Raw genomic sequence first — 25598 nt, 5'->3', positions numbered from 1 at the left:
GGAGAGTCTGTGGAGGTGTTCAATGGCTTTGTAGACTGAAGGCGAGTTGTCTGGCACGTAGGTGCAGCAGCTAGATCCGATGATGCGGCATGCTCCTCCTCGGTCGGCTAGGACCACATCCAGGACAAGGCGATTTTGAAGGGTCACAAGGCGGACCGCCTGAAGCTCCGCAGTGTTGTTGGCGAGGATGCCAGCCGTGATGTTGATCGTTGTTTCTACTGCCTGGGTCAGGTGTCGGATAGCGCGGCTGTTTGCCATTGGGCCCCACAGAGGAACAAGTCCCTTTGCTGCATCTAGGAACTGTGCTCCGGTGGAGTCGGCTTGTCCAATGTCATCTGCACGCCTCTGTCGGTGATGGTTGGCAGGGGCTACATATGTGGGTGGAAGAACGAAGGCAATGTAACATGCGCCCTTCCAACCTCTCGGGAGCCAGGTGTAAGCTTTGGTGCCACACACAAAGTACATATTCGGAGAAGCAACAAAGGAAGGGGGGTCAACTGAGTCCAATGTTCTGGTGATTCGGCAGGCACTGTGACCCACCAGCTGCGTTCCATGGCCTTCGAGACACACAAGACCTGTGACATTGATAACAGACAGGGCCACAGTCAGAGTAGCGGTAGTTTGTTTTTGCAGATGAGAGAAGGTGGTCCTGGCTGGATTGTGGAGCACCTGTACTTCGACTCGTTCTTTGGCAGGAATGTCTTTAAGGAAGGTGGCGCCCGTGAGCGCAGGACACAGAGCAACAGAGGTCTTTTCGGTTTTGTTCAGCCAGAACCCAGAGTAGAAGTGCGACACTGTCCGGCTGGAGGTGGCGTTGTCCTTGTGGCTCTCTTGCATGAGGATCAGCCAGGCGAGGCAGGAGCCGTGAACTGAGAAAAGAGAAGGGATGAAGGGGATGGAGTGCCCTGTAGCACGCGGGAGCAACCCGCAGATCCAGCAGTTCGTAGCATTTGCAGCAAGGTTGTGTTGGTGCAACAGTTGCACGAAGGAATTGTTCCAAAATTCCCTGCGCCTTTCTCGGAGCTGAGGCGACAGAGAGATTAGGTGATGCTCTTTCAGGGGTGTCGGTGGTGCAGTAGGTAGCAATGCCTCATGAGCCGGTGTGCTTTCCTCCAGAATCCAGAAGGAGGTCATGAGGAGGAGGCAGAAGAGGAAGACAATGAAGAGTGCGATTGTCTTTGATTTGTGCAAGTTGTCAGTCTTTGGATTTCTATACTGGGTATTTCCTGTTGCTTCCATCATCTTCTTATCTGGCGCTTCCATCATCTTCTTATCTGGCGCTTCCATCACCTTCAAGGGGCTCGGTAGTGGGCAGAACCACAGACTTCGTTTAGCTTCTCTCCCGGTAACCCTTGATTGTGTTTAGGTTACCGTTCTGAGATTTTAACTTAGTCCGTGGCCCACTTAGCCGAAACTCCCTCCTTTCGACGCAGGAAATACCCTTCTCTGGATGGCACAGTGGGATCAGAGAATTTTGCAAGTTCGAGTGCCCCAGTATCGGGATAACAGTCCAATATCGGTCGGTCTTTGCTCAGGAGCTCTTCTTGGGCGCTGACGTTTTCTGTCGTGGTTAGGTTTGCAGAGACCTTCCGGCAATGATGCGCGTGCAGCCAGTGCTTCTTCCCCTCCACTCGGAGCGCCGTTCGGGTGGTGATCAGCACTTGCCAGGGGCCCGTCCACCGAGGTTCCAGACTCTTGGTTCGCTGGAAATTTCGTATCAACACGAAATCTCCCGGTTGGATGTCATGGCCGGGGCCCCTGGAAGCATCGGGGATGGCTTGCTGCACCTGTTGATGAATGACAGACAACGTTTTGGTTAACTTGCACAAATAATCAGATAGTAGGACGTCTGGGACGTCATGAATGGAGGTCGGTTTGGGAGCAGTCCAGAGATTCATCGGTCGCCCAAACACGACCTCGTAGGGGGTCAAATGGTGCTTGGTGGGAGTGGAGCGCATCGATAACAAAGCCAGTGGGAGGGCATCCGGCCAGTTAAGTCCAGTGGTGGCCACTATTTTTGCCAGTTTCAGCTTCAGTGTGGCATTATGGCGTTCCACTAGACCGGCGGATTGGGGGTGGAAGACCGCATGAAACCGTTGCTTCACCCCCAACCCCTTTAGGATTAGTTGGATAACCTCAGCTATGAAGTGGGGGCCATTGTCGCTCCATAAAATTCGACAAAGGCCATAGCGAGGGAAGAATTCCTTCAGTAGTACTTTGGCAGTAGTCATGGCAGTGTTGTCACGGGTTGGATAGGCCTCCACCCATTTGCTGAAGGCACATACGATGACTAGTACATACTTCAGGTTTTGGCATCTCTCTAGTTGGATGTAGTCCATCTGAAGGACCTCAAAGGGGTGATTGGGGGTCCCAAACCCTCCCCGGGGTACTACAGTTCCTTTCCCGGGGTTGTGTTGCAGACAGATAAGGCATTGCTGAACTAGGCGTCTGGCTGAGTCGGGGATTTTGTCATTGTGCCAGACTTTGGAAATGAGTTCGATCATGGGTGCAGATCCTATGTGTGCGGGGGAATGTGCCATTGTCAGTATGAGGATCAGATATGAGTCGGGCAGCAACCACTTGTTTGCATCCTTCGTTCGCCAGCAACCCTCTTCGTCCTTCAAACCCACCCTTGCCCACTTAGTCAGTTCGTGAGGGGTGCTGGCCGACTGTATGTCTCTGATCATTTCCCTTGTGTCACTCCATTTTTCTGCTTGTGACCTGGTCACATATATGCGTGTCACCGTCCTATTCTCAGCTGTGGTTCGTGCAGTGATGTCGGCTAATGCATTCCCTTGTCCGACTAAGTCTGTCACCCTTTTGTGTGCCTGACATTTGATCACCGCTAATCGTTTGGGGAGGAGAACTGCCTCAATCAGAGCGGACACTAAATCTCCGTGGAGGATTGGGGTGCCGTGGGACGTCAGGAATCCCCTCTCCCTCCACAGGAGCCCAAAATGGTGGACCACTCCGAAGGCATACTGGCTGTCCGTATATACGTTCGCGGTGGTCCCTGCGGCTATGATGCATGCTCGGGTGAGGGCTATCAGCTCTGCTGCCTGGGCAGATCGTTGTGTGATGCAGGCTGTCTCAACTACTGTTCGGGCTGTCGTTACTGCATAGGCAGCTGAAGTGGTGCCATCTGGGAGTTTGATGCATGAGCCGTCTACCCATAGCTCTCCATCGGGGTCAGGAAAAGCAGTGTCTCGGAGGTCAACCCTACTCCTAGTCTGTTCGTCTGTGAGGGTCACACAGTCGTGTATGGGAGGAACGTCGGGGTCGTTTTCAGGCAGGGGTAACAATGTGGCAGGATTCAAAGTCGTGCATCTCTTTAGTGTGATGTGGGGTGCAAGCAGAGTCAACTCGTACCCTGTCAGTCGTGCGCTAGTCAGGTGTTGGGTCTTTGTCTGGTTCAAAAGGGTGTCAACTGCATGGGGCACTAATACAGTGAGGGAGTTGGAAAGTACGATTCCCTCGCTCTGACGGATAGAGACAGCAGCGGCAGCTACTGCTCGAAGGCAGGCAGGTAAAGCTCTGGCTACAGGATCAAGAGTGGCGGAGAAGTAGGCACAAGGGCGCTGCTTAGGACCAATCGATTGAGTCAGGACAGACAATGCGCATCCCTCCCTTTCGTGGGTGAAGAGGGAGAAGGGTTTGGAGTAATCCGGCGTTCCGAGGACGGGTGCTGAGCAGAGTGCATCCCGTAATTCCTTAAAGGAGGCTTGACACTCAGTGGTCCAAGGAAGCGGGGAGGGGACATCTTTGGTCAGCAGGGCAAGTAATGGTTTCACAATGAGGCTGTAATTAGGCAACCACTGTCTGCAAAAAGAGGTTAGGCCAACCAAAGAGCGGACCTGTTTTTGTGTTTTTGGGATGGGGGTGTCTAGGATGGTTTGGATTCGGTCAGGGGTAAGTTTCCTCCCTTCTTTGGACAGAAGATGGCCTAGGTAAGTCACTTGTGGCTGGCAGAACTGTAACTTCTTTTTGGAGACTTTATGGCCATTTTCTGCAAGAAAGTGTAGGAGTTGGACGGTGGCTGTCGTTGCAAGCGGGGTGGTGTTGGCCGCCAAAAGGATATCATCGACATATTGGATCAACACCACTCCCTCTGGTAGCTGGAAGGCATCCAGCTGTCTTTTGAGGGCCTGGCTGTAAATGCTGGGACTTTCAGTGTACCCCTGGGGAGCTCTACAAAATCGGTACGAGCGGGATTTTAAAGTGAAGCCGAAGAGATAACGGCTGTCTGGATGGATGGGGATAGAGAAAAACGCGTTCTTAAGGTCGATAACAGTGAAGGTGGTGGCGGTGGACGGGATGAGGGTCAAAATGGTGGTGATATCAGAGACTACGGGATATTGGGGTACAACCACTTTGTTAATCTCTCGTAAGTCGATGATGAAGCGGTACGCTTTCTCATCTCCTTCACCTTGCTTCTTAACAATAGGTAGGATTGGGCTGTTGCAGACGTTGCTAACCACCTCTTCAACCACTCCTGCATCTACCAGAGACTGAATGATCGCTACCAGTGCCTTCTCACCCTCTGGGGATATCCGATATTGCGGGAGTTTCGGGAGCATAGCGTCCTGTCGTACAGTTATGTGGATAGGATCAATCATCATTCGCCCCACATCAGAGTCGTTTTTGGCCCACAGGTACGGGGGCAGGGTGTCAAGCAAGGACATGTCAGCGTCAGTTATGGGGCACATGTGTCGTGGGGGACGGGATCTGGGCATGTCTGGGTTGTCGTATAGGATGACTCGTATTCCATCTGGGGAACACCTAATGGTAGCTCGAAAATGTTTCAGTAAGTCAATGCCCATAATGGCGTCAGGGGAGTTGGAGGAAAGCAGGAATGTCGCGTCAGTGGTGTTGTTTTCTAGATCAAAGGAAATAGGTACGGACAGGGGGTTAGTGGAGGGCGTTCCATCGAAACCTATCGACGTTATGTGTGAGCCAGACAAGGGTGCCCTTGGAATCGGTCGTTTTGATAACACACTACGTGTCGCCCCAGTGTCTACCAAGAATGGAGACTCTGTACCCAGGACCTTAGCGGTGACATAAGGACCTTGCTGGTCAACACAGAGCTCGACTGGATCCCTCCCTTGCCCCTGGCAGTCCTATGCAAAGTCGGGGGCATGTTCACCTTCGGACAGCTGATATTGGTTCTGCCGGGGACGGTCAAATGTGTTCAGTCTCCCTGATCTGTCATTGTTGGTGCCGTTGGCGTGCCCTCGTCCTTGTACCCCATTTCTTGGACCACTTGCTACATCCCTGGAGTCCCTATTTCTATTCATCTCTAGCATAACCGGACACTGGTATTTCCAATGGCCGAACCCTTTGCAGAAGGCGCATTGGTCGTTGCTGATGTCCCTACGTCCAGTGTGGGGTGTGGGAGTGTGATCTTTAGGAGGTAGATCTCTGGGGGCGGCTGGTTGGTAGTTCCCCCTTTGATGTTCCCGTCCTACCGTTATACCTTGTATCTGGGCTATCATTACCCTTTCTTTTAAATCTTTCTTCTTTTTCTCGGACGCCCTATCATTCTCATTCTTTTGGTGCTCGTAATACTGAGCCATCTGAAGGATAGCTGCAGGTTTGGAGGCCCCCCAACTACTCTCACTCGTCTGCAGCTTTTGGGAGACCTCTTGCGTTAGACCCTTTACGTAATTTTGTACAAACAGGTGCTGTCCGGTTGCGGTGGTCATGTCTTGGCCACTGTACTCGGAGAACACTGTCTCGAATCGGGAGAAGTATTCTGACACATCTTCCTGCGGTTTCTGTCGACAGGCCGTGACTATCGACCAGTCTACCTTTCTTTCTGGGATCAGTGTCTTTAATTTTTGAACTATTTTGTCTGGGAGTTCTAGTATGTCTTTCACTGGTTTCCTTCCAGGTTCTCGTTGTCTATCTAATTTACCGAGTTGGTCCCAGGTATGTCCAAACAGATCCGTGTGGTCAGCCTTCCGGATTTGCTTCCACACGTCAGCTGGCAGGCATAACCCGAAGAACAAGTCAATGTCTGCTAAAGTCATTATCGTCGAACCCAAGGCTGTGCCTAATTCGGTATAAAATGCTGTCGGGTTCTTTCTTAAGTCGGGCAGGGTTTGCTTAAAGGTTAGGATATCTTGTCGGTCCCATGGTTGGTAAACCCAATTGTACACAACCCTTCCCTTTGCATTTTCATTATTAATATCATCGCTCGTTCCCTGGCCCCGTGGCGGGATCCAGTAAGGGGCCGCTTCTCTGATAGGCATCATAGTATTGGCTACTTCTACCGAGGTCGTTTCAGGGACTGTAGCCTTGGCTTCTGGTTTCTGTTCCGTGAGGTGGCGGAAGACCTCAAGCATCTGCATGAAGAGCTCCGTCGCCTCACGTTCAGTCCCATCTCCAACATCAATTTTCCTATACAGTGTTGTTAGTTTAGCGGGACCCTTACTTTGATACCTATCTTCATACGCGTTCAGGGTGTAGTAGCTGAATCGCAAGATGAAATGCCGTCTGTGGCTGTCGGCATGTGAATTATATACGCTCATTGTATAATCTTCGCTCTCCCTTCGTTCTACTAATGTCTTTGCTATTTTGTCGATCCCATCCCGCTCATCTTTGCTCAACCTATTTAGTCTGGCTGGTGATTGTTTGCTAGACTCGGGGTCGTCTGATGAGGTTGTTAATGTGGCTGGTGCAAAGGCCGTGAGGGCTGGTGCACTAGCACTGAGATCGCTTTCGCTCACACTCGGAGCGTGAAAGCTTTGTCGGCAGGGGGCATATGGAGGGGGCATGTAGATGATTGGGGGACCTAGCAATAACTCATCGTTCGCCCGTTGTTTGGAGGGCAATTCAGGGTAGAGCGCAGAGGGGGTCCTAACAGGACATTGGCCGGTCGACCCTGATTCTTGGTTTCGCATAGTATCTTTTCTTTCTTTTATTTCTTCTTCTAGTTGCTTTGCGGCTAGGTGGGCTGCCTTTCGTAATTCTTTCCCTATTTTTGCTTCTTCTCTTTTCTTTCGTTGTTCCGTTTCTTTGCGCCACATGCCGATACTGTCGAGCATAGTGGGCGTGGTCTTATTCTTCTGGAGCGCTATTTCTGATGTTTTTATTTTATTTTCGTTAAAGGAACCTATCAGTGGCCACTGACTTTCAGGGTTCTTTTTCGTATATTTATGCCATAGTTTAGTGTAAGCTATAGCGACTAGTCCATACTTAGTGAACATGTCCTTATTAGGGGTGCCCTCCAGTGGAGCTGGATGGTTCATCTCTAATAAGCGGTCCGGGCTAAACAGGCTACCAACCAGTGGGGAGAAGACAGGCATGACGGATTACAACGGGGACAAAAGTCTGCACTACCTATCTTATCACGGCGGACAAAGACTAGACAGAATATTTCTATTCTACGTTGTTTGGAGGCCGTGAATACCTCAAAAGAACCAATACCGAATAATCGATCAATCAAACAATCCAGTGGGGAGAATAAGTGGGCACGAAAAGTTATCGTTACCCACTCTTTCTCTACCTGCAAAGAGAGACCTTGTTCTTCCCTGTTTGCAGACAAAGAATCTCCAGACAATAATCCACGAACGACAGTTCGGGAAACAGTGGGGGAGGAAGATAGGCACGACGGATTACAACGGGGACAAAAGACTGCGTTACCTATCCTTCACTGCTTGCAAAGAGAGAGCCTGTTTGTTTTTCCCCGTTTGCAGACAGTGAATCTCCAGAGGGTTTCAACAAAGCGTAATACTAGTATTATCCAAACAAAACAATATTTTTCCCAATTTGTCGTGTTTACACGACCTTACCCGGACCGCATGGACGGTTTCCTGTCCTCTGGATCCAGCGCCCGATCGTCCTCTCTTCTTCGTGATGCCCGTGGCACTCCTGATGGTTCCCAGTCAGGACCGTAGATCACTCGAGAGAGGTCTGTTCAGAACTAGTGAAGGTCGGATGATCGGCTGTCAGACGAGGGTCTATCGGACACGAGCTCTTCCCGATCGTTGCAGTCGTTCACTCTGTCATCGGGACCTCTCCCACTGGATCCACGTGTCGCTGATGGGCCCCACGCTTTGGGACGCCAATTGTGGAAAAAGGTAGGGCTAGGACCTTTCTCAAGATTTGCCCGGCGCTAACCGCCCTTGTACCATTCAAATTTACCAAGCAATGAGGCAGGCGCCGGAGACCAGAAGGCAGGAAACAGAAGTTTTATTCCGACGGAGCAGAACACATCAGATCAGACAACAAGGTATCATCTCGAGGTGCTCTAACAGCCTCTCGGAGGCCTGGCCTCTTATACACTGGTTTATGGCATGTGACCTTTCTTTATTATAATCAGAACATTGTGAAGCCCGGAAATAGACATCCCCGCAATCCTCGTGTCAATCCCACCCCCATATACCTTCACAATAGAGGTCCTCAACCTGCTGATAAGAGGAGGGGGGTCATCACGCAGCTGAGTGTTCTGCCGAGTCTTAGGATGTGTGCGCCTGATCATATCACAGGGGGTGGGGAGGCCTGGATCAATAGAGGGTCCTTTGAAGGAGAGCGACCTCATACAATAAGGGGCAGTAAATGATATCTCCCGGCTTAGGCGATGGCCTCGGACCTGTGTGGACAGCTGGACACGGGGTGAGGGGTCATCAAAGGAGTGGTATTCATGCCTCGTGGACAATCCAGTGCGGAGGGAAGGTTGATCAACAGAGGGGCATTCATCGGAGGAGAGGAGGTGTTGGTCAGGCGCTGGCGTGACTCCCAAGGACAGGGTCATGCAGAAGGGTTATGTTCATGAGGGGAGGGAGGGGGAGCCAGGGTGCGCGGAGGATGCTTGCTGGGTCAGAGGGGCGCGCTGGCGATCGATCGTGGACAGGGAGACCATGATGCCTAAAATGGTGATCGTGCACGTTGTACGTGGGTGACAAGCTGGCGCAGATAATGTTTAGCTCACAAACTAGAATTCCACAGCTTGGGGCGATTATTATTCTTAAACCGCGGGGTACACGCCCCACTTTGATGTAACCTTGCAAGGACTTTGCCTCCCACCATCTCTTTTGCTCTGGTCTCATTAGCTTTTCTAATTGTTTGCACTTGTCTTTTATCCCGATATTGCTATTGGTTACTGCTGGTTCCTGGGTAATGTAGTCCTTGTCAGGCACCACTTCATCATTGAACATAGCAGCCGCCGCTTCCTCCCTTTCTTTCCTGGCGTCTGCTACCGACATACTGTTTGTACTGTGTGTTTATTATTAACACAAGGTGAAGGTTACTGGCAGATATATATATATATATATATATAGTGCCCTGAGAGTGTTAGAGACAAAATACATTCTGGAATTAAATTCTAAGGTCCCGAACGGTCTCAACACCACAGAGGATTTATACACCTGCATATGAATGATGTCTCTAGATTTGGGTTAAAAATTGTATAAATTACATTATGCTATGACAGACCTTACGAGAAGTAATAGATTTTAATTACTGATGCATTGAATTACCTTTAGGCACTATCCAGAATCTCCATCTAGTGTAACAAATAAGGCCTAGACATATGTCTCTCTCATGTATATCAGCGCTATAAGATGATCTCTAGCATTGTCTATTTTTAAATTCACGTAACACACTAAGGGGTTTTTGCTTTTTTAGTGATCAAATGGAGTACCTTGGGTTATAACTTCATTTGTAATTTTTTCACTGAATCACAGGTTTTGTTATCACATAATTTTTCGCCTACTTATTTTTAGGCAGCTGATAAATCGATCTATCCAATACAGGATCCTTTTGCCATTATTTTGTGAAAGTGTTTGCCCACTTGGGCTATATTAACGTAAACAGCATATTGCAGACTGTGCATGGACCCTGTACAATATAGGACCTATGAGTTGATTGTATATTGAGGATTATGTGAGGAATGCTTCTTAGGGAGTGAGTACTCAGGATGTCCTAAATCTATTAATGGATGTATATATATATATATATATTTTTCTACTTTGATCCATGTATATAACACATTTATATTTTTTTATCAACTAAAATGTACATTTATAAAATTACTTGTAAATACGTGGGGTTTTAACTGTACATATCACTGACCGTTATTGTTTTCTTTATCGGCAGTTTGGTCCATTCACATTGTGTCCATTGCATAGTCTGTCTTTTAGTTTCATTTGTAATGTTGCAGCTGTTTACAATTATTGGTTACTAAGCACTTTAAATTTGGCTTGGGTCCGTTGTAACGCGTCATGTGATCAAGGTCCAGGTCGGACCGAAACGCGTCATGGCGGCATACGGATGCGTGGCGAAACAATTCTGAATAAACAATGAAGCACGAAAAAATGGGTTCCGCGTTTGTCTATCCGAGTCCTTGCTGGTGATTGGATTCCGTGAGATAGAGCACTGGAATATATATATATATATATATATATATATATCGTTGCACATTCCTAGAAATCGACTCCAAGAAAAAAACGTCCAGCACTCCAGTGTCAGTGTTCTTTTGGTTATTTTATTTCCAAACCCCCCAGCACCCTCGACAGACGCGTTTCGCACAGGGCTTCGTCAGTGTCGTCAGTGTTCAAACCTACTCGCCATATTTAAACAATCCGCCCTTTTTGAGAGTCATAGACATCAACGATGGTGTCTAACACATATTAGTGGCGGCCATCTTGTAGTATATATATACATAGTTGTTTCCATAGTTTAAAATTGGCGATTCATAAAAAAGTGCTCAGTGCAAATAAAATAAAGTGAAGTTTGACAATTGACAAAAGAATATATGTTATGAGACTGTCACGTATTTACATTAATTCCAAATTTGATACCGAGAGCAGTGTTTCAGCAAATCAAGTATGTCACAGATGTTGATGCGGGGGTGTATCCCCTAATGTGTTCCAGGCGCATTGTGCAGATTATATACTTGCATGTGGTACGTTGTTAGACCCACTACGCCTAGATATAAACATCTTTACAGAATGAAAAAAAAAAAAATATATATATATATTTATATATATATATATATAAAATATTTCTGGACAATATTACTGTCAACGATATTTCCCCCCCAATATTTTTGTACTAACCATTATAATTGTAGGATCACGATATTGTGGTAAAGAATATTTATCGCACAATAGTTTTGTCATTGATATTGTTTACCATGATATCGTATCAGTGATCCTTTGCAGTTTCCTGTTGAAAGTCTTGTGTGGTTTTGAATTCAGTGTGGTCTGAAATGTACTGGTAGGTTCGGGCAGATGGAACCTGACCCAGCCTGTGCCTGTACCAGCCTGGGTGGTTTTTCTTCTGTAACTCTTTAATAAACCTGCTTAGTTTTTTACATTTAGACTCCTGTCCTTTGAACACCACAATACGTAGTACAGGGAATGAGAAAACATGGCATCTTACGCCATCTAGTGGTGTGGTCACAGTGCTGTCTCTTTATTTCTGAAAACGCTAAGTTTGCTTGCAATTAAAGATCAATAAATAAATATTGCTAAAGTAGAATGCGTCTCTGGGAAGCGAGGGCCCGCAGACATATTGCGCTCTGTCCTGCTTTGATGGCCCTGCCTTTAGCCAGTATCTCTTTACTTTTTGGTTCTTGTGATTTTGTTTTCTTCCGTGTTACAGTAAGCATGGTCTTTCAAAGTTGGCAGTCAGCTGCAAACCAGAGGAACAGATGTGTTGCATTGTGTACTGCTTTATTGGTGTAGTCTAAGACCACTCATATGAGAAGTTAATTAAAATGTAGAATTAAATGTCATTTACAAGTGAAAAGGTACTACTTTTCACTAGTAGGTGGAGGTCTAAGCCATTGGGGTGTAGCTCTTCCTGTGGTAAAATTATATACATTCATTTTAAGTATTTATTTTAAACAAAATAAAAAAGGCCACGACAGTATTAACTTAATTTTGAGTTGAATAATATTTTTTTAATTATTGAATTAAATCTAAATTATTTGTCTTAAGAGTGGAAAAAAGCACCTTAAGTATAAAATGTTTACTTAGTATGTAGAAAAATTGCTAAAATGTATATATAAATTAATTTAACTTTAATCTTTCTTTAAGTATAGTTACCATATTTTTTACCTAAAAAAACATAATGAAATTTCAATAAACTAATAATCATGTTTTATTTATGTAGTTTTAAAAAAATTACATTCATAATTTATATCTACAATTTACATTTTTCAAAATGGTAACATAAGATTATTTATTTGAAAGTTAGTTTTAGTGGGGGAATACATCTCTATTAATTTCAAATGTAACAAGGGGTCATATTTACAAGGGCCTTTCGCCACCAGAACGTCGCTTTTTATGGCTTTATTGTGGTAATGAGTCCTTTGCCTTATTTATAAGGCAGCGTTAAGCCCCTTAACATGGCTTAACACTGCCTTGTAAATAAGGCCTCTTTTCATGCAGCACTTAGCGGGAAATGGGCGGGCAGTGGGTGTTGCAGTGGACGTTCCGCCAAAACACCCAATGCTTTTGAAGCTGCCCCCTATTGGCGTTAATATGGGGCAGCACCAGAAATAAGGCCAGGGAAAACCTCGTCTTAACCTTGCGGAAAAAGGAGAAATGATTAATTTCTCCTAGTTTTGATGTTTCTATGTATGCTGCATCATGTAGCACACATAGAAACAGCAAATCGCCATTAGTGATTGTTTATGTGCAGGAAGGTTTCCCTTCCAGCACATGAACAATAATTTAAAAATGACAAGTTGCAACATCTATGTGTGCTGTACCGAGCGGAACACATAAAAGTTACAAATCACCATTATGGATTGTTTATGTGCAGAAAGGGACACCTTCCTGCCCATGAACAATCATTCCCTGCAACGCAGACACACTTGCATGTGGTGCAAGGGTGCCTGCATTGGCGCTAGGAAGCTGGATTTAGCGCCAGCGCTAGGGGAAACGCGGGGGTTCGATACATTCTTGTGAATACGGCACATCCCTGCATTTTAAAACGGATGGAACGTGGCGGGAGAATTTTGGAGCTACACAGCACTCCACCAGTGTATTGTAAATATGCCCTGAGGTCCGGTACACATAACATCGTTTATAAGCCTAACTTTCAGGTAGATGGACAAATATAACAAGTAATCGGCCCTAATTATGATGCCAGTTGGAGTTGCCTCCAACCGACACAGTCTCGGTATGGGAAACGACAGATCGTAGGTCGGTGGTTTTAAACACCCTATTACAAGCTCCCATTTCCCTATTGCAGCTTGTCAGTGCTGGCCGCAAAACAAGCTCCCATAGAGAAATGGAAGCTTATGTAAATCCATGCCACACAGTGCAGGAATTTAATGGGGGTACCATAGGTACCCCCAAATCCTCAACCAGAAGCCGCGGAGGTATGGGGGCCCTGCTACGGACCCCTAAAGTCGCTTTCCCTCAGGCTTTTCATGAAAAGCCTGCCGGAAACCAACATCCTAATCCCGACAGCGGAAACACCGTCCGTAGGGGATTATGTGCGGCCTCCGACTGCTCGACGTGCTCCTTAAGCACATCAGAAGCCAGTCGGTACGACTGGCCAGTTTAAACTCCGACTGCCTACATTGCAATTAGGCGGTCGGATTTTAAATCATGGATGTTGGTCGGAAAGTCTCCGACCGATGGTTGGAGGCTTTTCAACCAACATCTAAATGAGCCCCTCAGTGGTTTTGTAATGAAGAACAAACCCCTCCATCATCTATCCAGTCCCACCCAACAAGTCTACACATTCCCCACCAGCCTCCCCCACTAAGCGATTTTAGGGTAAATATACATTATCCTGCACACTCATCCATTATCTGCAATAGTGTTATTGTTTTACCTCCACTGCACTCAAATACACCCCATCCTAAAACTTAGAGCCTGAGGAAGCGACCTAGTTCACCCCACACCAGCCTCTCCAAGATAATCAGCCAGGGGCTGCCATTGAGCATCAAATTTGTGTGCCATATTGTAAAGCCTCCAAATTAGTTTCTCCATCACCATCAGTGCCCATATTTTACTTGCCTATTAATATATTGTCAGAATCGTGGGTAATTTCTATTTCGGAACTATAAGATGTTTCGCTGCAGGAAGCATATTGAAGATTTTTCTCCCATCACCCTTTTTTGCATAATTATAGATTTGCCTCATTTGCCACATAATCCATCATCTGCCTTATAATCTGCAGATTTTTGCAAAAAAAATGTTTCTATCTCAAATGCTTCAAAAGTTATAAAAAATGCAGCAACACGTGTTGTTGCGCAGTGGAAGGCTGTTTGCAAAGCTGGACTGCTCAACTTTCTATTGCTTATTACAACATTCAGTGTTAAACTAGTACTAATGAAGGGCAACCAATGCCCTTAGAAATGTGTAGCATTATACCACATAATTTACCTTTTCTTTCTGCATAATTTACTCAACCATGTAGCATAGTTTGGCCCTCTTTTGCCGCATAATTCAAGTGGCCTTGGTCATATCCCACTGAGTGAAGGCCCAGAATAATAGTTCCTGGTTCTTTTCTCAAATTATAATTTGGCTGAGGAATTCTTTCCAGAAAAAAAATCAGCTTGGAGCATGCCCACCACCCATGTTCCCTGTAAGGTGCGCACCCTACACTTTCACAGCACCCAGCACCTCTCTAGCAGCTCACATTGGATTACCTGCAAAAAGAACAACTGATGGACAGAATGCAGAAAAATGTCATACATTCACCCCAGTACAGAGATCTGGGCCTAAATCCATGTTTTTTTTGCTCACCCTGCCATTCCAGTTTGGACCCAGCCATATGCAAATCAGTCATAATCCTGCACCCAGTGGCAACAGTCCCGCCCAAACTGCCAGACCAGGTCCTACCTGGACTGGAGACAAGCATCCTAGGACCTGTTTCAGCTTTCAGCCCTCATCAGCCAGGATAGCTTGACTCCAGTGGCATGGAGAGCACGAAACCCACGTCTGGGCATACCCGTCCCACTCGGGGTGACAAATGCAAAAAGAACAATTGATGGACAGAATGCAGAAAAATGTCATACATTCACCCCAGTACAGAGATGCGCGCCTAAATCCTGGCTTGGCAGTTCGGTCTGGACTGTTCCCATTAGGCACATGGTCAAGACTGATTTGCACATGGCTGGGTCCAAACTGGGGTGGCATGGTGAGTAAAAGAATGATGGATTTAACCCAGATCTATTGTCTGGGGGTGAATGTTTAATTTGCTCTGCATTCTGTCCATCATCTGTGTGTCTTTCACATTGGATTACTGGCATGCACAGAAAGACTACCCCGGCTGCTCATTTTAAAAGAATGCAGCAGCGCGTATCGAAGGTTTCTCTTTGTGTGCCCGATGCAAAAGGGGAATCCAGTTGAAAAGAGATCCTGCTGCAGTCCCGTCGGTATTCTGATAGGGCCACTCAGGCTGGCAGTGTGAGGAGGCAGCTCTTTAAGTAAATATGCTAATGTACTTAGCACCTTTACAAAGCGTTTTTTCTCCATCCGTTTGCTTGAAAGGACTTGATGAGGTGTTAATTGCATTACCATGTGAACAGGCTGCAGGGGAGACACAGAGGTTCAGCAGTCTATACGGCCATAAGGCTGGTCTTACAAGCCTTTTTTTTTGCTGTTTGTGACCTGCTTTTTGGGCAGGTGGGCCGTGTTTTATGTTGATTTCCCTGGTATTATCACAAGCGCTGCCTGCAGCAAGCACAAAAGCATGGTGTCTTATACCTTGTAGAACACTTAAACAGCATGTCTTTACACATTCTAAACGACCCTAGTTTGCAAATGTGAGCCACTTTTTTAGCTGTCTCATTTGCTAATTGAGGCCACTTGCTGCCTATTCCAAACCTGAAGACACATGCATGGCTACAGTAACAAGTATTGGCAAAGCCAATAGGTTTTGCCTATGCAAGATCGATAGGCTTAGTCGATGTTATATTAGATAGGTTGCACAGTATCACAAGCTTAAATAAAGTAAAGAGAAAAAGTGCTATGATGCAGCCAGTGTTGACTGCGTCATAGCACTTTTTTCTCCACTTTGAACCATGTTGTATGGCAGCTCGTGCTACTATGCAGAATATCTAAACAAGCATTGGAAATGCAATAGGTCTCGCATTAGAAAAGTTGGAGCTATTGGTCTTGTAAATGACAAATATTTTATTTATTTGTTGGTTTTTAAAATAGCTAAATTGATAGCTTTGTCATTTACAATGCCAATAGTTATAACTTTCGCGAATGTGACACCTATAGAATTTGGAATGCAACATGTTTTGTATTTACGTGACTTAGATGGCAGCTCTGGTCGTTAGGCCACATCTCTAGAGAGCAGGAGAGTGTAGCAGGGGAGAGAAGCACAGCAATGCAATAGGTCTCGCATTAGGAAAGTTTGAGCTATTGATATTGTAAAGGACACATTTTTTATTTATGTGCTTGTTTTGAAAATAGCGAAATTAATAGCTTTGTTATTTACAATGCCAAAAGTTTTATCTTTTGCAAATGTGACACCTATTGTAACACAATATGTGTTGTAGCACTGAGTGGTGTGAGGGTGAGGGGTGTGAGGGTGAGGGGGTGTGGGGGTGAGTGGGTGTGTGAGGGTGAGGGTGAGTGAGGGGGTGTGAGGGTGAGGGTGTGTGAGGGTGAGGGTGTGTGAGGGTGAGTGAGGGTGTGTGATGGGGTGAGGGTGAGAGTTAGGGGGTGTGAGGGTGAGGGTGTGAGGGTGACTGAGGGTGTGTGAGGGTGAGGGGTTGAGGGTAAGGGTGTGTGAGGGTGAGGGTGGGTGATGGTGAGAGGGTGAGGGGGGTGATGGTGTGTGAGGGTGAGGGTGTGTGAGGGGGAGGGTGTGAGGCTGAGTGAGGGTGAGAGGGTTGTGAGGGCGGTGAGGGTGAGGGAGGGTGTGTGAGGATGAGGGGGTGAGGATAAGTGAGGGTGTGACGGTGAGGGTGGATGAGGGTGGGTGAGGGTGTGTGAGGGTGAGGGTGTGAGGCTGAGTGAGGGTGAGAGGGTTGTGAGGGGGGTGAGGGTATGAGGGTGAGTGAGGGTGTGTGAGGATGAGGGGGTGAGGATGAGTGAGGGTGTGAGGGTGAGGGAGGGTGAGGGTGTGAGTTGGACTACCAAGAGGACTTCTTAATAAACTCCAACTAGTCCAAAATACAGCGGCCTATCTTATTTTGGCATGCCCCAAAAGACAATACTATGTAAAACTTGAAGCCTCTACATTGGCTCCCATTAAACAGAGGATAATGTTGAAAACCGTGACCATCGCTGAGAGGGCCTGGCATATTTTCAGCTCTCTCTATCTACGAAGGAGAGAGAAACAGTGCGCTCCTAGCAGAACTCTAAGCTCTTCCAACGAGGGCTTAGGAGTTATCCCTAAATACACATGGAGAGGCTATGAGGATGCTCTTGTGCCTGTTTGACAGCAAAAAACGTGAACCTGCTTCCCAAAGCACTTAGATATTCGGATACAGAAAAAAACCTTTAAGGCTCCATTAAAGACATATATATTATTTTTGAGACGTCCAAGTTGTTGTTCCCTTTTTACATGCTTTTAACACCAGGAATGCTTCACACAAAGCAGCTGCATGCTTCATGAATAATTATTAATTCATTCATACAAATATGGGTATTGTTCAGAATAGGTCCATTCGATGTTCCCTTCCAAGCCTGCACGGTCCTCCGGACACCGCGCTGCTACCCATCCTGCATTCCTCTCCACTTATTTAAACGAAGCCCCATTTACTCACTGTTGCTAACAACTTTTTTAATATACAGACATTAAAACGAATATAATTGAAAACGCTTATTTTCGTAACTGGCGGTATGTGTGTGTTTTTTCCGGCCTGCTTCCGGCGCTGCAGCAACATCCACCGTACCGAGTACTGAGCCCATCGCACTGCGTGGACACCAGGAATTACTTCACTCATTTTTTTTCTCGGTCCTTCCGGTGGCGTAGGAGCAGCACGGCTGGCGCCGCCTCTGCACGTGGGTGTGTGCCTGCCTCCGTGCGAGCCCGGGAAAGCCTACGTGGGCTTCCCTCACGCCAGCACGACAAACGGAGGCAGGAGAGCGGCAGCATCTACCAGCGGGGGCAGAGCAGAGGAATCCCGAAGACTGCAGTGGGGAAACGGCGGGCGGGAAAACAACGGGGGTGAGGGCAGCAGAAGAGAGATGGTGGGCACAAGGCGGTATCAGAGAGCGAGAGAAAAGGCGAGGCAAGGGGAAACGAGTAGACAAGAAAGGACCGGGCGGGGGCGAGCGGCAGTGTCAATTAAAAGATGGAGAAAGGAGGTAACGAGAAACAGAAGCGAGATGATTAGACTGAAAGGGCAACAGTGGGGATATATGAGGGATGAGAAGTAGAAAGAGAGGAGAGGCACATTGTGGGAAATAGAAGAGAGAGGGCAGCTAAGATCTCTGGTGGCACTTATTTTAGTGAAAACGATCTATTTCCCGCTGCTACGACCAAGGTGTATTCGCCCAGTTAAATGCAATTCACTTGAATGGGTTTTAGAGTTTGGGTAGTTTATCACAACAAGAGGGAGGGCATTGCTGTGGAGAGGGGGGAGGAGAAATGCGACACGGCCGGAGCAGGGGGCGGAGCGGGGAGAGCGGTGATGAGGGAGAGAAATGGCCTGATAGCCGTGAATAGTGTGAAGCAGCAGGGGCCTTGGAAGTGAAACTAAGCTTCACTTCAAAGGTGTGGGAGGCTGAGGCAGAGCGCACGCTGGGGGAAGCTTGTGGGGCGGAGCGGGAAGAGCTGCTGGGGAACAGATGGCTGGCGATTTGTTGCTGTGCACACGCATTTTAACTCATTGCGCTTGCGCATTGAGCTAAAAGCGCACATGCACTTTAGGCGAGACCTAAAAATGATTAATAAAGCCAAATAGCTCTCAGGTATGTGAGTACTATTTTGCTTTCTTTACTGCTTGTTTGTCTGACAGGAGGTTGAAGGGGGAAATAACAGAGGGCCTTTACCATGCATTACTTACCATGCATGCTATTACTATACTTATGTCTTTACCACACAAGGTAAGTATAGTATATTTAAGGTAAAAAAAGTAATATATATATATATATATATATATATATATATATATATATATATATATATATATATATATATATATATATATATATATATACCCAGCCGGGTTAGAAGAATACAGCACTCTCGGGGTTTCAGTTCTCAGCACAGGTTTATTACAAGAACAAACGCGTTTCGGGAGGAACTGACGAAGGGAGTTGAGGAATCTGGAGCAGATATTGTTATCGCGGGACACCGCCGCGGAAACAGCACCCGCTACTTGAGTGACTCGTGTTGCTGGTGTTCAGGAGCGTGGATATATATATATATATATATATATATATATATATATATATATATATATATATACATATATATATTTATATCCAACCAAGCGCAGGTGCCCATTCAGAGAGAGCCACACACGAAATGGATTCAAATCTCCTTTATTCACACAGTTTGCAAGCAGGCTTCTGGAATCGGTGTTCTTCAAAGACTGCCAAACGCGTTTCGAGAGGCCAGGCTCTCTTCATCAGTGGCGCAGGTTCAGTCACTTGAAAGCGCCCCTTAATATGTACAGTCCCCGTCCACCTGGGCGTGTAAAGTCTCATTGGTGTTGTGGGATCTGAAGTCCTGTTAAAATTCAGTGGAGCATTTTCACTTAACTCGAACATGATTAACATCACAGTGGATGGGAGGAAACATCTCTGCCTTCAGCCGGCCCCGCTTCTCAGCTGGGGAAGGAGTGTCCCAGGGGCCACCCCTGCAGGGCCCCGGAGCATTCGAGTCCTTGCTGCCCCCGTGGGAGCAGCACTTGGTCTGTTGAAACAGCGGGCTTCTTCTCCACGACCGGGACGGCCGTCTCTTAATCCAACCAAGCGCAGGTGCCCATTCAGAGAGAGCCACACACGAAATGGATTCAAATCTCCTTTATTCACACAGTTTGCAAGCAGGCTTCTGGCATCGATGTTCTTCAAAGGCTGCCAAACGCGTTTCGAGAGGCCAGGCTCTCAGTCACTTGAAAGCGCCCCTTATTATGTACAGTCCCCGCTCACCTGGGCGGGGACTGTACAATAAAGAGACTGTATAATAAAGAGAGAGCCCAAACCTTTGAGGCGGGTAATCTCAGGAGCCACAGCACCAATCACAACACCAAATACAGCGTTGGAAAGGGCAGTTGCAGCAGAAGGACATAGGCTATGCTGACGCCCACTGTTAGACCTGTCCACCTGTGGGTGTTCCCTACCTATTATTTGTTTATTTTTGTCCCCTTTTTGCCCCTCAATCCTTTCATTTTTGATGTCCACTGCAATTTTTAGGTGTTGACCTGGGGGTTAGGTACTCCTTGACCCCATGGTTCCTCATAGGCCTAGAAATCCTTCCTTTTCTGAGGGCAAGCTCATCAACCAAAGATCCAACCAGGGAACCCAGACCCTATTTACCGAAGGACGTAGTCGCCAGCTACAGCGCAGGGGATGACATCGCCAAGTTGCTGGCTGCCTATGAGGTCTCCTTAAGAGCCCATGGGATACTAGAGAAATACTGGGGGGGTGGCTTGTATAAATACATGCCTCCTGCAGGAAGGGATACACTTTTGGCCCTAGAGCAGGGAGAGCAGACCCACTACCCCACCATGAAAGTGGCGCTGATCAAGAAGTTTGCACTGACCCAAGAGAAGTATCGGCAGAAGTTTAGGGGTAGTCACAAACTAGGCACACAGAATTGGGTGGATTTCTTGGACTACGCAAACAAGGCATTAGAGGGTTGGGTACAAGGCAGCGATGTGAGGGACTATGAGGGGTTGTATGACCTTATTCTCAAGGAGCACAACTCGAGAAATGTTTTCCCGAGCTGCGACAACACCTGGTGGACAGCAAGCTGACCAGCCCCCGGAAGCTTGCTGAGGAGCCGGACATCTGGGCTAGTACCCGGGTGTCCTCAAAGGGGACTGGAGGGGATTCCCAAAGGACCGGACAGGGCGCCCCCCAGAAGAAAGAGGGAGGAGATAAAAAGAGGGAGTTCTCAAAAGGCCCCCAAAACAGTTTCCAGGGAAGGGGAACAGGATTCACCCCTAAGGTTAAATCGCCCAGAAACCCTCATCCTGGCCAAAGTCAGCAGCCAAGGGTTGTCCACTGCTTTGAGTGTGGTGGCGTTGGACACTATAAGGGAGATGTCAAGTGCCCAAAGAGACCACCCCCTCCCACTGGAGGAAAAGCCCCGGGAGTAGCTGGTGTAGTGCTCGGGGAGGAGTTGCCCTTGGATAAGGGGGGAGAGTGGGCGGGTGTCACCTTAGTGTCCCTGGGAGATCGGGAGATGGTTCCTAAGATCCAGGTGCCCTCAAATACTACCAAGTATGGGCAATGGGTCACCATCAATGGCCAAAGATGGGAGGCTCTGAGAGACACAGGAGCCAGTATGACTATGGTAAGGAGTCAACTGATGTCTCCAGAGCAGGTGATTCCACATGTACTCCACCCCGCCGCGATGGCTGACGGCAGATTGGGCCACTACCCGGTGGCCGAGGTTCCATTTTAATAGGAAGGGGTTGCAGGTTCACTTCGAGTTGCCGTAAGCCCTGCCGTGCCAGTCGATTGTCTGCTGGGGAATGATATGGAGCACAGTGCTTGGAAGGAGGTGGAATACCGGACTCATTCTGAGATGCTGGGTACACCTGACTGGGCCTGTGTTAGCACAAGGTCCTCGACTACCCGGAGGGGGAGTTCGCTTGGTCTGGAGCCTGGAACAAGGGCCCAGCCAGCTGCCAAAAAGGGAAAGAACCGAGGACGGGAGAAGCCTGCCTCGGCTTCCACGCCCCATGAGACAGATAGGCCACCTGCGGTGGTGGACCAGGAGTCAGTGGAGGGGGAAGTTGTCTCCCTGGAGAACTTACCTATCCCTGCCAAGTGGCACGTGGAAGGAGGGCCTACCAGGGAGGAGTTTTGTAAGGGCCAGAAGGAGTGCCCTACCCTTGAGGGACTGAGGCGACAGGCCGAAGCCCAGGCAGCAGGGAACGCTACTGGGAGTTACCATATTTACTGGGAGGATGGACTCTTCTACAATGAACCTAAGGCACCCGTGCACGGTTCATCACGGGCCTTGGTTGTCCCACAACGTTACCGAACCTTTCTTCTAGAATTGGCTCATGGGATACCCTTGGCAGGACACTTAGGACAGAACAAGACCTTTGCCCGGCTTGTCCCCCACTTTTACTGCCCTCAGATGAGAGTGGCATCCGACACATACTGTCGGACATGTGTATCTTGCCAAGCCAGTAGGAAAACAGGGGTGAAGCTGAAAGCTCCCCTGGAACCACTTCCTGTCATTAGCACCCCCTTTGAAAGGGTGGGCATCGACATTGTGGGGCCATTGGATCCACCAACTACAGCTGGTCACAGGTTTATCCTGGTTCTGGTGGATCACGCCACACGGTACCCAGAGGCAATTCCTCTGAGGACCATTACTGCACCTGCAGTGGCTAGGGACCTGATGGGGATCTTTACCCAAGTGGGTTTCCCCAAGGAGGTTGTGTCCGACAGGGGGACCAACTTCATGTCAGCATACATGCGGGCTATGTAGAAGGAGTGTGGAGTTACTTACCGGTTTACCACTCCTTATCGCCCACAGACCAATGGTCTGGTTGAAAGGTTCAATAAGACCTTGAAAGGCATGATAAGAAGTCTGCCTGAGAGCCTGCGGAGGAAATGGGACGTCTTCCTACTCTGTCTGTTGTTTTCCTACAGGGAAGTTCCACAGAAGGGAGTGGGCTTCAGCCCCTTCGAGCTTCTGTATGGGCACCCTGTGCGTGGACCTCTCAGCCTGGTGAAAGACGGATGGGAAAAGTCTCCCAGGAAGCTTCCCCAGGATGTGGTGAGCTACATGCTGGCCTTCCGGAGCCAAATGGCTAAGTTGTGGAAGCAAGCTTCTGACACCTTGGAAGCCAGCCAAGCAGTGATGAAGGAGTGGTATGACCACAACGCTCACCCGGTGGAGTTGGAGCCTGGCCAGAAAGTGTGGGTGATGGAACCTGGGGAGCTTAGTGCCCTCCAGGATCGCTGGACAGGCCCCTTTGAGGTGATGGAGAAGAAGGGTAAGGCCACCTACCTGGTGGATCTAAAGACCCCTCGACAGCCCCTACGGGTGCTGCATGCCAATCTTCTCAACCCCACCACGAGAGGCCCGAGGTCATCTTAATGATGGTGACTGATGGAGCAGAGGAAGCGGAAAGCGAGCCTCTCCCTGATCTATTTTCGTCTCAGGAAAAGGATGGGTCGGTGGAAGGAGTGATTCTCTCACCATCCCTGACTCCTGAGCAGCGAGAGGACTGCCGCCAGGTCTTGGAGCAGTACTCCTCGCTGTTCTCCCTTGTCCCGGGAAGGACCCACCTGTGTACCCATGATGTGGACACGGGAGACAGCCCACCTGTAAAGTCTAAGACCTACTGGCTGTCAGACAAGGTGAAGGCCAGCATCCACAGTGAAGTTACCAAGATGCTGGAGCTAGGAGTAATTGAACCTTCTAGTAGCCCCTGGTCCAGTCCGGTGGTTCTGGTACCAAAAGCTGCCCCACCGGGCACCACTCCAGAACTGAGGTTCTGTGTGGATTACCGGGGGCTGAATTCAGTGACCAAGACTGATGCGCATCCGATCCCTAGGGCGGATGAGCTGATTGACCGGCTGGGAGCTGCCCAATACTTGAGTACCTTTGACCTAACTTCAGGGTACTGGCAGATTTCCCTTACAGATGGAGCAAAGGAAAGGTCAGCCTTCTCCACACCTGAGGGCCACTACCAGTTCTGTGTAATGCCCTTTGGGCTCAAGAACGCCCCTGCCACTTTTCAGCGGCTGGTGAACCAGGTCCTCTCTGGAATGGAGGCTTTCTCCGCTGCTTATCTGGATGACATTGCCGTCTTCAGCAGCAGTTGGGAGGACCATTTTTTCGTCACTTACAAGCTGTTCTCCAGGCCCTGAAACAGGCTGGCTTGACAATCAAGGCCAGTAAATGTCAGATCGGGCAGGGGTCGGTTGTGTACCTAGGCCACTTGGTGGGTAGGGGAACTGTGCAGCCCCTCAAGGTAAAGATGGAGGCTATCATGGCCTGGGAGCCCCCGATGACCCAAACTGAGGTCCGAGCTTTCCTGGGCCTCACAGGTTACTACTGTCGCTTTGTGAAGGGGTATGGCACTATTGTGGCACCCCTCACTGAGCTCACATCTAAGAAGCAACCTCGACGGGTAGTCTGGACGGAGGCTTGTCAGCAAGCATTTGAGAAGTTGAAACAAGCAATGTGTGCAGCACCGGTCCTGAGGGCCCCGGATTTCTCCAAGGAATTCATTGTCCAGACAGACGCATCAGAGCATGGCATTGGGGCAGTGTTATCGCAACTCAATGAAGAGGGTCTGGATCAGCCTGTTGTCTTCCTGTCCAGGAGACTGCTTCCCCGGGAACAGAAGTGGAGTGCAATAGAGCGGGAAGCCTTTGCGGTGGTATGGGCTCTGAAGAAGTTGCGGCCATACCTGTTTGGCTCGCACTTCCTGGTTCAAACTGACCACCGACCCCTTCGTTGGCTGATGCAAATGAAGGGGGAGAATCCCAAGCTGTTGAGATGGTCCATCTCCCTACAGGGAATGGACTTCTGGGTGGAACATCGGCCTGGAATGGACCACGCCAATGCAGACGGTCTCTCCGGGTATTTCCGCCTTAGGGACCCATAGGATAGCATAGGAATGCTCTAAAACCTTCCAGCTGGTTCTAGTAGCCTGAGGCCTGCCTATATAAAGGCCAGTGGGAGGGCGGCCATTTTGTAGTGACCAGAGAGCTTGAGAAGGACTTGGTGAGGAGTGAAGCGTTAGTGTGGGGAGGAAGGCGCACTGTTAGTGAATAGATCGTCCCTTAGGCCGGCTGCACTATTTGTTGACGTGCCCCCCACCTATTGACTAAGCCCTGCCTTGGTTTTATTGCCACTAGTTCTCTGAACCTGGCAGTACCTGGAGAGGAATGACCCCAAAGCGCTAGTGGAGAACTGTGAGAAGCTAGCTGGGGAATCCCATTGGGAGAAGAGACTGACTGGTGGTTCCCTTTCCCTTGTGACCCAACCAGAAACACTTTCATTGAGCAGGGAAGAGGGGGGAAGGAAACTGGTGAAGACTCTGTTACTGTACCCAAGCACTACCTGAGGCCAAAAGTCCGCAAAGCGAGACCCACCTGAGCGCGGCTGTTAGCCGAGGTATCTGTTTCTTAGATTTCCGGCCACTTAATTACGGGCTCCCGCTGAGGAGATTCCGCGGGGGGGGCCCGGAGATCATCAGCAGAGCGGCACGTTAGTGGAGACCGAGCCGCGGAAGCCAGCAGGAGCTGACGCTTGAGTGCTAAGAAGGGGGCGGGGTTCGGAAGAGGCTGTCCCACGAAAGCACCCTCCCTCTCTTCCGACGGAGCTGTGGGAAGTGTCAGGGGAGAGACGAGGAAGCTCTGGTCTGGTACGCTGCGAGGATTCTGCAGCGCGGGGGCCGGGAATCATCGAAGAACAGCTGCAACGTGTTCAGTGAAGGTCTCGCTATCGAAGGAGCTGACCGGGACGATCTTTTCAGTACCCGGTAAGACTGTGGAGAGAAGTGTGGGGCCCTGGGG

The sequence above is a fragment of the Lissotriton vulgaris genome, chromosome 4_1 (genome assembly GCF_964263255.1).
Source record: "Lissotriton vulgaris chromosome 4_1, aLisVul1.2, whole genome shotgun sequence".
NCBI lineage: Eukaryota > Metazoa > Chordata > Amphibia > Caudata > Salamandridae > Lissotriton > Lissotriton vulgaris.
This window is presented reverse-complemented; position numbering follows the sequence as displayed.